This window comes from Colias eurytheme, chromosome 16, assembly GCF_061535395.1.
Source record: "Colias eurytheme isolate Ceu_HAF_F1 chromosome 16, ilColEury1 Martin Lab GWU primary, whole genome shotgun sequence".
Taxonomy (NCBI): Eukaryota; Metazoa; Arthropoda; class Insecta; order Lepidoptera; family Pieridae; genus Colias; species Colias eurytheme.
Window position 1 is genome coordinate 8,371,796 of NC_142995.1, and position 16,185 is coordinate 8,387,980.

General features: G+C 32.3%; 1 protein-coding gene across 1 annotated transcript in view; it reads right to left on the minus strand.

Annotated features, from left to right (window-relative positions):
- The window catches only part of LOC149901970 (putative phosphatidate phosphatase), an 87,897-nt gene that overhangs the window by 12,936 nt on the left and 58,776 nt on the right, over positions 1-16,185 (minus strand). The window lies entirely within an intron of this gene.

The window sequence follows — 16,185 nt, forward strand, 5'->3', positions numbered from 1 at the left end:
GTATTGAATGAACGATCGTCTCGCTAATATAGATAATCAACTAGTAATATTATATTATGTCACACGATGGCTGGCTACGTGACCGCATTCAGATAGTATCGATAAACTCGGGTTGCTAACGCGATTGAGTTTAATCTGTTTTCGATTTCTTTTTTTTTCTTTCACTATCAGTTATTAGACGCTTGAAATAATAGATACTATTTTTCATATTTTATTTCAAATATAGAACTGGAAGGAAAAATCTTTAATAATTATTGAAGTGAAAACTTCTTTAGCAGCGTTGGGTACCTATAAAATCTTAAACTCGCGTCAGGACACGTGGCCTGATCGAAAAAGCGTAATGCAGGCGCTAGACATGTGATCAAATACGCAAATACCTACAAAGTCGCGAAGTGTGGCACTGACATTTGCCTATTTGTTCAAAGTTTGAACACATATTTGAAGTTTGCCGAGTCGAGTCGGTTTTTCTGCGAACATCAAAGTAATCAAACTTCAAAGTTGCTTCAAAGTTTGTGCGCCCTGCCACACTTGTTGCAATGCTTAGCAACGCGCGCGCCGCTGACCGGAGCAGTTGTGTGTGTATATTTTGAGTGTCATAATGGAGTGGAGTAATGATGTAGTTATCGAATTTCTTCAGCTACTTGAAGCGGAACCCTCCATATGGGATCCAAAAAACAAAGACCACAAAAACCGTAACGTTGTAAACGACGCATGGGTCCGAATAAAAAATAATTTATCACTACCGTTTACGGTAGATGAACTAAGAAGAAAGAGAAATAGCCATATAATATACAATATAATATACAAAATCGTCTTCCGATCTATCAGCCATCTTTGCAATAACTGTGCCGTAAAACATTTGAAAACAAGTCTAGCAGGCATATTTGTAATCGTGTTTGCGTCAAAGTTTTCACTTCAAAGTTTGTACAAATGTTTGCTCAAACTTTGAAGCCAATGTGTAGCGCCAGCATAAGACGGATGGATATCAAACATGCTCAACGTTAATAATCAAGTTTTCACTTCTGCCGGCACTCCCGGAGTGCAACCCGTCTTTTTTTGTTAGATTAAAAGGATTGCAATTGCTTATTAGCTATGTCTTAACATTCCATAAAGTTATTTAGTTACTACATTGCACTTGTACAGCTATCTACTTATAGTATAAAACTATTTCACGGAAAGTTTCAAACTTAGCATGCACATAAATATTCCCGAAATAGCATAAGTACCTATAATCAAGAACACATGACTGTATATAACCAGTACGATACATAGGTAGAATAAACTTAGTTCTCGTGTAAGAAAACATTTTGCAGGCTTTATTTTCATTGCATATTGCGTCAATTAACACCTGCCAAAGTAATGTTAAATTAAGGTCAGACAGCAGACTAAAAGGTATTTGGATATAATTTCATAACTCTGCAACGTGTTCAAATTGAAAACAAACAAAATTTGCTTAGTTTGAAATCGATATCGATCACCTTTCAACGAGTTGCAATTAATTCGAAACCTTATTTGGTATTACGAAATTGTAGTCGTATATACCTACATTTTAAATGTTATAATTTGAAAGTTTAGACTATTTAATTTGCTCAATACAGAAGGTAATAGGGTCATTGCGCCTGTTCGCGTCCACTTAGTGCAGTTGGAAAGTTTGAAGGAGAAAATAAAAATGTTCCAGAACTAATTTCAACGCAAAATTTATGTAACGTGTTCATTACATAGTCTATTTTAAGATTTACTTTCAATTGTGTTGGAAATATCATGTGGTTTTTTTTTATCTAGACAAATAGCAGAATTAGGCGTTTTACCCAGTTCGCGTCCAAAAATTCCAGTTTGCGTCCACCCGTGGACCAGTTCGCGTCCACCAGCTTAGAAAAAGAATTAAGAGTGTATTGGGTGATATTTTATCAGATAAATGCAAATAAAAATTAGATTTTAATAAATTATTTATTTACGAATATAGTTATTTAATAAAAACCGGCCAAATGCGAGTGGGACTCGCACACCGAGGGTTCCTGTATAAACTGTTTTTTTTTCATATGTTTTTAACTGTAAATGATTATTTTTTCAATGTTTCCCTTATTTGTGCTATAAGACGTTGCTTCGTACCAAACTTCAAGTGTCTGTGTTCACGTAAAGTACCCTGTAGGTTTTGATTCCCTTGCGAATGTCGAAATTTGCGAAAATTTGCAGCATAAACGGCTGTATCTTCTGATTGCTTTGGCTTATAAGTTAGATTTTTTCACTGCTTCAAGGGACCGTAGACTTGAGTATTCAATATAAATTTCAGCTTTATATCTCAACGCGTTACTGAGAAAAAGGGTTTTGACAGAAAGACAGACCGGCAGACGGACATACAGACGAACGGATATCAAAGTGATCCTACAAGGATTCCGGTTTTTCCTTTTGAGGTTCGGAACACTAAAATCAACATTATTATTAATATAATTCACTGTAAGGAAACTGGAAAAACTTATTTATATTTATCTTCTCATCATTAATAGAACTAAAAATTAACAAAAAACAAAGTTACGTTATGTAAATAAATAATAATCAGTTCTATTAAGATTACCTACCTACCCTATTTTTAGTTTCTAATGAATTAAATTTCTTTTTTGTTTATATTATTTTCTTAACCACAGACTTATTGATTCTCATTCTCAAAGATACTAGTCTCATTCTTAGAAAACCCATTTTAAAATGAAAAAAATTGCATAAAAATTTGCTAAAATGAATGAAAATTTAAATTATCAACTTGTAGTCTAGTCAAAAATTTACAATCTATTTTAAATTACATATTTTAACAAACAATTCATTGCTACTTAATGAAAAACAATGTGGACGCAATATCTTCTATTGTTATGCACTATAGGTATAGTTTGCGCCCAGCGTGGACGCAAAATGGAAGTTGTACAAATTCGGTGTAGTAATTCGCGTCCACCTTATTTTAGCTATTAATTGTAAAAGAAATAAGCTGATTTATAATCCATACTATTCCATGTTTTGTTAGCAAAGTAAAGAAACAGTTACATATTCAAAAATTCACATTTAACAATAAGATACTTACCGTCAAACGCGACGCTGCGCACTATTTTTTTCTCAAAATCCCGCGCGTTTTAGCTCTCTCGTTTAATAACCAAAATTAAATATTTTTTTTAAATAGGATAGGCGGTGCGCAGGCATATTTTGAATATGTGTGCATGTCTCTTATACATTGAGGTATTATCGGAAAATTTTCTTATTACAATTTTACTTAAAGTATACTTATTTTCGTGAATTTTCTAAAAGATATCCGCAAAATGGACGCGAATAGGCATGTGGACGCGAACAGGCGCAATGACCCTAGTATGGAAAGAGGTGTAAGGAAGGAAGAGAGAGAAAGAGAAGGTTCTTCTGTATGTTCGTATGTCTGTTACGTTGTTTATTACCCCATAACTACTATCAAATATCCACCAATGATATGGGGATTGAGGAATTATATTAGTTAGGTATATTTAGAAATACATTAATGACATAGAATGGTTAAAATTAAATACATGCCTTTCGTATGAATAAATAATTTAGTATGTAAACATAAAATGTAATTTAATAATATCACGATATAGTATTATCAGTTACAGTTATTTTTCTTTTTCATTAAACTGAAACCTTGTAGCCAATTATTTTCCTACGCATATACCTAATTGTTATTACTAATAACTATTTTCTACGGTAAATACAATAATATTTATATAATCTTGAACTGTTTTACTTTAAATTGACATCACAAACAATTGTTGCTCGCTGGTTTACTGACTTGTTTACTGAAGACTACAAACATATGAACGTCTGCCATTCAAATTGTTGGAAATATTGTAGTACTTGCGTAATTTTATTAACTACAGTATTCCATTTAAAACATTATGATTTACTCACAATGTCTTTGTTTTGGGTAATTACGTAAAATTTTGAAGGCAAAATCAAATTATCAACAACTAGAGGTCCGCCCCGGCTTCGCCCGTGGTACATATTTCGCAATAAAAGGTAGCCTATGTCCTTTCTCGGGTATCAAAATATCTCCATACCAAATTTCATGCAAATTGGTTCAGTAGTTTAGGCGTGATTGAGTAACAGACAGACAGACAGAGTTACTTTCGCATTTATAATATTAGTATGGATTATGAATCACGCACTTACCAATAAACAACAATACCCAAAAAAAGAATAAAATGACAACAGTCTACAATTCCTAAGAAAATAAGTAAGTACCTACGTTTAACTAGCATAATTGTATCAACGGAATAAGTTAAAAGTACTTTAAACAACCTAATCTTAATTTTTTGCGTCACTCCAATCTCAAAGATAAGATCTGTTTAAAACACGATTGATCAACAAACAATACAGTAATGTTAAATATTGATATAATGATAACAGAATCGCGACATCCCATGTTCCTTGAGATAATATTTGCTAATTCTGACGAGAGAACGGTACTTATTTCCTTGTGATCTTACTTATATTATGTGTTTGTTAATGACGAGACATTGATCATTATTAACACGCTTGTATTAGCTTCACCTGTATGTTTATTTTATTTATTTATTTACGCTTTATTGTACAAAAGTCTTATTAAATAAAAGTACAACAAAACCATGTACAAATGGCGGCCTTATGGCTCAAAGCCATCTCTGCCAGGCAACCTTCGTTGTATGTTTGTATGTAAGATTCTATTTTGACCCACTACATTTACCTAATCGGTAAAACGTCTGTTTGCAAGCAGTGTTTTGAAGAACATGGACTAATTTCGTTTAAAACTAGACATAAGTTTAAAAGCTTTTTCATCACCAATGAGAAAATCTTACTTAAAATATTGATATACTTGGACGATGTTTTGTGAACCTTATTACAGAGCCCAAGAGATATAAAAATGCTGTTTCTATAGGAGTACTAACATGCTAAATTGTCTTTAAATTAAAAAGTATGCTTTAGAATCTTGCCCCAGTTCTTGTACAAAGAGAAGCCTTAATAGGGAAGGACACTAGAATGCCCGAGAACGCCTGTTTCAGTCTAGAGTATGACATCTTGACATTATTTTTCTAAGTACCTAAATCCTTCTGTTATTATAAAAGTAAAAAGCTTTGACGGATGGATAGATTCTAGATTTCTTTCTAGATTAACACTATTTTCTTAAAGGTATGTTAATACTACCTTAATGAATAATATATATGTAATATTTTATATATTTTATGTATCTCTTCGAAGTGAGTGAGTGTCAGATCTACTATTTCAATTTATATAGGTATTGTTCATGTAGGATAAAACGATAAAAATGCCTTATGATTATGAAGGAAAAGCCTTTAAACTTACTTCTTCCTTTATCCTATGGCTTCCCGTAATACCTTAGTTACACTGTACACCATATTTGCCTTAACATTGTTAGTATAATGGGCCCTTTACACAATGGGCAGCGTTGGCCCAACAAATGATCGTCGATGTTGGTCGCCATTACGGCGATTATGAAAAAACATCTTCAATGACCGCCGATTTACTGTCTTACCACAAATAACTTTAGACAGGGTTTATCTTTAAGCGCGGGTTCTCTTTAATCTGGTTTTGTCGTATTTCACATTGAAAACTATTAAAGTGACAGATCCCTGGTTTAAAGTTAGACTGTGTTTAAATTGTTTTGTGGTAATACCATTAGGTTTTTACACTTTCGTGTCTCAACTCGCCTAACGTGTGTAAAGGGCTCATAATAGTATTGCAAATGAATACAGACAGACAAGATGTTCATTTGACACAAATACATCGAGCCGCAGAGTGGCATGCGTCTAGCCCAATTTAAATTGTCGTTCATGCGCTGTGCTATTATTAGCAATGGTCCATTTAATTGATGTTATTTAGTTAATATTATTATATTTTGTATTTTTTGTAAAGGGTTGTGTTTGTATGTGTGGTTTAGTTGTAATACTTATTAGTTTAAGTAGAAGGGTCATGCTTTTAAAGCTTAGGTCTATTTATTTCTTTGGCTCACTCTGTAGTGTTTTTGTTTCAATCATGTCGATAGTTTCGTAGTCAAAGTTGTGAGAGCTCGTATATTACGTACACAATACAATATTTTGTGTAACAAAAAACCTAATTTATAACATAATGGCTTCTAAGTTCATACATTTTTAAGTCTACACATTTACGTTTTGTCATACATACAAGTCAATAAAAATAATTGAGATGCAAAAACAAATCAGAGTGCGTTAACTGCATAGCAATTACAAGCACATTAAGAGCTTTTAAAATAAGTCCGTACATTTGTGACAATCAAAACCAATTGTGACCAATGAAACCTCAACACCAATAATAAATCAATGCATTTATAAACTAGCTGGTTCCGCGGCTATGCCCGGGTGGTCACAGAAATTTACCATGATTTTAAATTTTATCGCGATAAAACGTAGCCTAAGTACCTACCTATATTATAATTTTCGAGCCTCCGTACTATTGCTCAGTTGCGGGGTAATACCTATAAAGAAAATACGCTAAAAAGTAACATCTCTTATATATAAAATTCTCGTGTCACAATGTTAGTCTGCATACTCCTCCGAAACGGGTGGACCGATTCTCATGAAATTTTCTGTGCATATCGGGTAAGTCTGAGAATCGGCCAACATCTATTTTTCATATGTACCACGGGCGAAGCCGGGGCGGACCGCTAGTACATATATATGTATATCAATATCTTGACATAAATTCACTTCTACTATCTCTAGACACAAACATCATAGCATAAAATCGCTCCGTTGCGACGTGAAAGACAAACACACATTCACATGGAGGTATAATATTAGTAAGGATATATTAAACGTACTCGAAGCAAATCGTTTGACGTTAACACATGTGAAGTGACCATTAAAACGCAGTTAAATTAAGTACCTATTGTTAAGTTATCATTGCATCCGTTTATTTGTTTTATAGTGTGTTTAAAAACAAATTTCGCATAGCTTTGAATTAATGCAGGATGACTATTGAATATTGTGATTTCGCACTCTTCATAAAAAAAAAATATTTGTGCATTTTTACTATCATTAATTTTAATATTGTAAGTTATGCAAGGTGAGATTATTGCCAAGAATGACATGAAAAAAATAGGCACTAGTTAAAAAAATGTAATTTTTTCGATCGATGATGTCGATCAATCATTTTCAAATTATCTAAAAAAAAATATAACCTACTAGATATTAAATTTTAATACCATTTCAAAACACATTCACACCATAGCAATTGTAAAAAAATCTACCATCCTTATAAATTAAAAAATTCCTCACAGATTTAGTGATACGTAGTAAAAAATACTACAAACGATTCAATGTGTTAATTGTGAGGTATCCTGTCATCCGAAAAATACAAAAAACATCCTTTTCGTCCTTGAGCCGCTAATCCCGTAGCAATGACACCGTAGAAATCGGTCAAGTGCGAGTCGGACTCGCGACACCGTTACAATTCCGTTCCGTTCGGTTCAAATTCGGTTCCGTACAAATTAGCTGAAGAGCATCTGCAAAGAAAATTAACCGTCCAATTTGTAATCGCGCCAATCGTTACTGCATAACCTTGGTTTTTTAGTATTTAGTAAACGGCAAAAAAATTCATGAAATTTTTAACAATCTAACTATTATAGACGGACAGACCGACAGCGAAGCCTCAATAATAAGGTTTTATCGTTTCGTAACGGAACACTAAAAAGGACAAAGTTCGGTATCCATTCATACGTACAAACGCATTGTTAGGATTATCATCTACCAGTTAACAAGACCTCTGCATGTAACAGCTCATAAAGAAACCATGAAACAGCCGAAGTTCTACTTACGTTGGTCATCAATTGATAGGGGAGGGAACAACAAATCATCGTATTTAAGCGTTCCATATTTTTGTAATGGGCCTTCACAATGGGCAGCGTTGGCCCATCAATTGATTGTCGATGTTTGCCGCCATTACGGGGATTACGAATAAACATCTACTGGACCCTTTTCACTATGTTCAGCGTTGGGCGAGTAGAGGCAATCACGATAGTGAGGACTGAGGGCCTAAATGTCTATGATCGGTCGTCATTTTTTCATAATCGCCATAACAGCGGCAAACATCGACGAGCATTTGTTGGGCCAACGTTACCCATTGTTTAGAGGTCCCATAATGCTATAGGGTGATGGTGATGCGTCATAAGTTTTAATTAAAATGGTACGTTTAGTGCGATCAGCTGTCACATATTATATTGAGTGGAAATTGATAGAGGATTGAGGGGCCGACTCGACAGATATTAATGCGATGCTGGAGTTCGGATAGTCGGAGTAAGTTATTAACATACCAAAGGTAATTACTTATTACGTATATAAACGGTTTAAAATTAATCTTAAATTATTTATGAGCGTCACACATTAGATAGATACAGACATGGTGGACAAGAATATTCTTATTTCCGTTGGTGTATATAATCTTATATATAAAATTCTCGTGTCACAATGTTAGTCTGCATACTCCTCCGAAACGGGTGGACCGATTCTCATGAAATTTTCTGTGCATATCGGGTAAGTCTGAGAATCGGCCAACATCTATTTTTCATATGTACCACGGGCGAAGCCGGGGCGGGCCGCTAGTAAGAAATATAAAAATTGATTATGAGTACTGTTTTATATGAGCACTATTTTTATCTAAATTTCATCCAATATGATTCAATTACTTCAGTAAAATCACCACAAATAGCAATACCAAACAAACTCACACATCTAACTCGAAACTGTTAATTAGACTTTGATGTTTACAATTGATACCAATCATAAAGTGGGTTAAAATTAAGATCAAAAGATGTCTAATTGTAATTGCTTAACGTTCTTGTTTTTTAACTACCTACTTATTACGCAAAGAATGCACTTTTGCAACAAATGTCGGAATAAGATCAAGACATGTGCTAACAATTTTGAATAAAATTAGTTGAAAACAATGAAACATTGGACTCGTTGAAACTTGAACATATAAAAAATAATATTTTAGTCCACTTTAGTGTATTAAATTATATTTAAGTCCATGTAATTGATTACATGTTTTGTTTATGTTTTTAAGTTGTAACTTTCCTTTGTAAAAAAACACACAGAAACATTTCAAATTTCGTTAAGAAACTCATTCACAATTCTCGTCCATTAAGATACGACAAACACACTGAAACATAAAATACAATACCCATTTATTCCATAGGAATTTAAAAAAAAACAATTGCCAAAGCCATACCTAGTTCCAACCAATCAACGCAAGCAATAACTAGCAAAACTTTCATCCCACACTCACACGAGATTATAATTTATAAACATCACCCTCAGAGCAATGTAGCATGTGAAAGATGAAGGCGTTAGAATAAATATTATCCGTGTAATTGATTCTATTAATAGAACGGTCATAACCATCGACATAAATTTTATTTAACACGGTTCGGTTTGAGGGGTTGGTGCTATGAATGGACATACAGACAATATGCGTTTAATGTTTATATGGGAAACGTGAAACCGTTTGTTTTTGATATTTTTTCAATGGAATCGTATTTAACTTGACATATAAGTCAAGCTATGTGAGATATTGGAACAATATTTTAATTTAAAGTTAAATTCCAATCCATGCAGGATAGCAAACTACATAATTGTAAAATAACAAAAAATGCCTGAATTTAACTATTAACAATGGCATTATTATAAGTCAAGTTAATGTCCACAACTATGTCGTATAAAACACTTCGCAGACATCTATCAATTAATAGAACGTTCAAATTTTACACGAAATAACACTCCCATTTCTCAAAAAATACCATCCTCGCTATACCAGAAGTCATCAAAGAAAAAGGGGCATTTCCCTAAACAAATAGGCCCACTTTACGGCCATTAACTATCGACCATAAAACGCGGGAAGCGACTGTGGACACCAATAAAGTTTGACTCAACACTAATGACAGTAAAATCTTAACGACTTGGCCCCAACGCTGGGCGAGTTACTGGGAAACTTAATTGAATAGAGTTTCGGTTAGATATGTTAAAACTTCGAATTTAATGAATATTAAATTGCAGTTTAAACTACGTTTAAATGTGAGTAGTTTTCATTTGATGATTTCTGTATGCTCTTACGTTACGCGATAAAATCAGGAATTGAAAATGAGGGTTATAAGAGTGTAGATTCTGTTCAAAGCAATATTGATTTCATAAGAAAAATGAAAATTCAACTGTTATTTTTAAGCTAAAATGTTAAAACTAATTTAATAAAAATTCATAGGAGATTTAATGATAGGAATTGAAATTTAAATTAAATTTAAACAATACTTAAATACTTAACTCATAATATAATGTTTCTATGCATTATGTATTACCAAAAATAAAACTCCTTGCTACAATCAAACTAAATTATAAATTGTATATTGGAATTACCACATAAATGCAATAAACACAATCAATATAATACCAGATGTCCCAGTTTAAATGCATCTCATTTACAAATTTCAAAGGTGACAGACAAAAAATTATCATCAAAGCATTTTGCAAACAAAGAGAAACGACTTCCAAACAACAAAAAGTCATTGTTCTTAAATCTGTTGACAGACTCATATTAACTGACGGATGACAAATTATGCTAATTTTTATTGCTCCGCCTATTTGCCGAGCCCTTATTTTGGCAGACAATATTTTACGTTTAAATTTTATTTTTGTAAGTGGCAAAATAATTGTTTTTAGATAAATACCATCTAAAATACATAATCATGTGTTTTCATGTTTTGAATGTGTCTGGATTATAAATGCATGTGTGTGCATTAAGAAATAATGTCTAGATTATACGACTAATATGATGTGCAATGTATATGTACCTATATATAATTTATTCTTCTATATATTCCTTTTTTTGGCGATTCTGGAATATTAACTTATGAAAAAAATTTACGCGTTAAATTATTTATTTTAATTATTAATAGTATCGCATCATCATATTGTGTACTCAATATAGGACACACAATTATGTCTTCATAAAAGTGACTAATATCATCCTAATTTATTATAATCTCTTTATATTTATTTATTAATATTATAATCATACCACAAAGAGGTCTAAAACTTTTAATCACAAGCTTAACTATAATAAATAACATAAAATAAATAATAATTATAAAGAACCAGTATACCTACTAGTTTAATCTTTCCGGTTGGCTAAATAAATCATATTTATTTTTTATTTATTTGTTCAGACGACTCAATTAAAAGAAAATAATGCATTAGCAGTGGATTATATTTATAAAAGCAGAAGATTAAGTCAAATTGGATTAAGTAGGCAATTTACGAGTTTTTAGTCGTAAAGTTGAGATACATGTAAAGTTTTAGAGAGCCGTATATCTCCGAGACAGGTTTGTTTTCAATTTTATCGCGTGTTATTTATAGTTTAAAAAACTCCTAACACATACTTTTATTGCTATTTTTATTAAGCTTAGTTATTGTCACAGCGTTATTTAATGAATATTTAGTTAGGTATGTAACAATAAAAGTTTTGTTTTAATGAGTTTTTTACTACATAGTTACATTATTTATAAATAAAAATACAGTCTTTACACACATTTTTTCCATTTTTACAATTTATTTCCGTTCGCAGTTCTGTATGAGAAGTAATTTTTAAGTGTGGAAAATAAAATCTATCATCACTATTCGACAATTACAATACGAATATAATACATATAACGATACGAATCAAATACAAATTTATAAATCGTTTCTTAATCCGTTGCAATTACAAAACTATGAAACATCGCTAATAAGCGAGAACGTACTTTTTTCAAAACTCAAACTCAAACATTCATTTATTCAATTAGACTACTATTTAGTAGCACTTTCGAATCGTCATTACATAGTATTTTTAACATTTACCACCGATTCGGAAAGCAGTATCTATGGAGAAGAATCGGCAAGAAACTCCATAGTTGCTCTTTTAAATAATGTCAATAAATTTACATAGTATGTAACTTATATCTACCTAACTACATAATATGCCATAGAACTGTCCTGTGGTTTTTACGCGACAACCCTCCATGGGTCTTTATCGTCCATATATTCCTGAATACTGTAGTACGCTCTCTGAACTAGTACATTTTTTATGTAAGTTTTAAATTTAGAACTACTAAACTCTTTAATATTGTGAGGAATTCTATTGTATAAGTCTTTAAAATCTTATCCTCCCACAACTAATTTATAACAGAATTAAGTTAAATATCTTCAGTTTATCGTATTCTCTGGATTAAATTAGAATAAACGAGTTAAATGCAGTTTATATATCTACAAGAGTCGTAATGCAGTATTGAGATTACAAAATGGCCGATTTATCGGAGCAAATGGGCATTAAGACAAGGAATTAGGCCTAGCTCTGTTTCCAGCGATATTTTATACATAAGGGGAATAATTAAGTCGCACTAAGTGCATATTTTACAAGTTTTAATTAAACTTCAAAGTTTAAAAGCTTCTTATGCATGGCTTATATTAGCTTATTTTAACCGACTTAAAAATAAGAAGTTCTTAAAAAAAGCTTTTAATTTACCTTAGACTGTATATTTGTATCGTTCAGTTCAGTTATAATGTTATTATTTCAAAAAGATAATAAAATAACTCTTCGTTCAAACAACTTACGACGAGTGTTAACAGGATTATTAAAACTGAAAGACTTGCGCTACCTAAGTAATAAATTTATAACCGACTTGGGTAACCAAGTCGTCGTTGCATAATATAGGAAAAATTTATAGTACAAAGCTTTATAAAATTTATTACTACTATACTAGCCAGGTTCAATTTAAGACTTCGGTAAATTCGCTTCGCTACTTGTATAAAATAGTTTAAACGGGGGTTATGTCATAATATGTAGGTACCTATACGAGATCATACTAAATATTAATAAAAGAATACCCAAGAAGAGTCTAGCAGTTGGTGGAACTTAGAACTTTTATTGGTTTTGTTGTGTCTCATTTTTAGTACATATGAACTTTAGAGTATTTTCTTTCAAGACATTTCAACAGCTTACGTCTTGCGCCGCGATGGGGTTTCAATCGTCACTGTACAGATAGCGATAATTGGTCGTTTGAAGAGCGCCGCTAATGCGCGGGCGCAGGACGATTTATAGATCAACGACCCACGATCATTCGGTTGGGAGTTTTGTTTATATGTTTTGTGTAAAACAAATAAAGTTTATAGAAACAAAGTTAACTACTAAGCATATTGTTCTTAACAGAATCATTCCTATAACCATAAACAATAAGGTCTATATCTTTAGTAAAGTACTGGAATACAGACATGAATCTCGCATTAGTCCCTCAGATAATGTAAATAAATGCAGTGTTGCCATGACGGACCTTGAAATTTTACTCTCAACGCACCCAAAGTAGTTTCACTTCAATATACATTTATCTTTATATTACATTTGCAGAAACTGTACACTTTATAGTACATGATGAAGGTATAAATGTCACTGCAATTCACAAATAATTCTCGCGAACCACTCCCGAATGCTTGATCGCTATCTCACTTACAGTTATACAAACATACAAAACGCAAACGTGACTTTGATTTTGTACTACATACTCCGAGATAATACTTATCGAATTCCCACAGTGCAAATGATAACCTACTTATGTTTATTATAATACAATTTTAATCGACCGTTGAACAAAATATTGACCCGCCTTGATTTAGGAATTGTTGATAAATATTTAAATATTTTGCTTACTATCAAAATAAAGTAGGCCAGATGGTGAAATAAGAAATGTTGATAAAACAATACTCTGTTCATTCACACTCCGACTTTCTTCGCAATTTATAATTTAAATTTTAAACTTATACTACCTTTAAATACTATATCTTCAGAATCAATTGTGTTACAAGTTACAACAATATACTAGACTAGCTGTGCTCTGCGCCCGCAATGCTCTGCTCCTGTTGGTCTTAGCGTGATGATATATAGCCTATAGCCTTCCTCGATAAATGGGCTATCTAACACCGAAAGAATTTTTCAAATCGGACCAAGATCCTGAGATGAGCGCGTTCAAACAAACAAACTCTTCAGCTTTATAATATTAGTATAGATCAATAACACCATTTATATAGCAAATATTCAAAAGTCATAGCGAATTATATAAGTACATTATATACATATAAAAAGTAAAAAATCTAGCTCGTTCAACACAACAAGATCCTTCGCATATATTTTATGACATCGTTCAGTGAATTTATTTAGCGATTACTGCTATTAATGTGTTAATACGTTCAAAGTAATGTGTGATATTCTTGTAGGCTGCAATTGGCGACTCGTCGCTAAAATAAGAGAACTGTAAAATTGATTTTCTGACGCTCTTGACTTTATGTACATTGAAGCTAGAGGATGTTTATTTTGAAAAATGAAATTTTTTTATCCTTCTTTTTGCATCATATCTATTCGTTTTAATAGTTGAGCAGCATATTGTTGACAAAAATATGTGATATTATATGGTTAGACTTAATATAATAGGTATGTAGAATAGTAGCTCTCCGACTTAATTTTTTTTCCTACCTCTTTTAAAAACCTCGACTATTTTGTTTCTTTATTCTATTAGATCACCAATTAGTGAGATAGATGGCTAAAAAACTTTACTGTTTATTTAATAACACATTTCCTATGAAATTAAAGAGCTATATGAACAAAACAAAAAAAGACAAAGAATATTCCGCTGAAAGCAATCCACGCATGGATGCATGGTTTATACCTAGTCTTGAAACATATTATCCGCAAATCTTGGAATTTCTTAATTCACTTTTACATAAACACACTCTCTTTTTAGCTGATCGATCATTACCGTAATGACTAATGAGGTCTCATTAATATAAATATTTAATACATTAGCCATTGCAATTTGTTTATCGTTTTCTTGCAATTATCTTGTGTATGATTTTTTGTTTAGGTTATGAGTAATTACGAATAAAGGTTTAAATTAACCTACTTATCAAATGTACAACATTTTTTTGTATAATAATATTGCAATCTTCAAATCTTATACCCACCAAAATAAAAATAAAAATATAAATTTAGTGAATTAATTAATTAAGTATTTGGTATAATTTAATTTTCAAATTTACATGATTACTAGCGGTCCGCCCCGGCTTCGCCCGTGGTACATATGAAAAATAGATGTTGGCCGATTCTCAGACTTACCCGATATGCAAAGAAAATTTCATGAGAATCGGTCCACCCGTTTCGGAGGAGTATGCAGACTAACATTGTGACACGAGAATTTTATATATACGATTTTAAATTAATTCTTCTTTTAATTACTTATCACATTTTCTATCCTTGCAAAACGCAAGCGAACCTACAGCATCAAACGAGTGTATCATGTCATGTGTTAGTGCATTTCGTCGAAGCAATGCTTATTAATTGCATCCGGTATTACAGACTCGTGCTTGGCATTTTTATTACTTAACCTAATCTCTTTATTGAGACCACGGCGTAATCGTATTACAGGGATAATGTGTATTATTACATTACTATAGTTTTTGGAGTGGTAAATATTAAATTATGTATTGAAGATGAAGTTCTTTTAAAAGAAGTCTAGTTGAATGAATAAATGTTTGAGTTTGATTTTAAGTACCTACCATTTTTCTTGGTGTGATGATCGTTAGTTTACGCTCGAGCTCCGTAAAATTTTTGGTTACCTTAATATCAGGTCCCATGATCTATCTATAAAATGTTCAAAACACCGAGTGAAAATAATCCTTACATTATTAAAAGTTTGGCGAAAAAAAAAATTTTTGCAGATTTTCGGCGGTATGGCGACCATTTGGAATCGTCCGAAAAGTATGGTATGGTGATTTTCGTAAATGGCTACACGACGATGGTTACCTGTGCAAAAGTTAGCCTGGTACAAATGGTTGAATTGTTTTTTTTTAAATCAACACATTTGCGTCGGTATGGCGGGCTGTAAGTCACACCGGAAAAGTATGGCATGACACTACCGCCTACTTCTTTTTTATGGGCTATCGGTAAATTCTAAAATTTTTGTGTTACAAATCGTTTGACTTTCGCTATTTTTACGACGAGTTCGACTAACGCCCACGCGACTAAGCCGCCGGTACCAGTGTTCACACCATCGTTTTTCTTTTTGTCATTGCGTACTAAGACCCCTGTAGAACC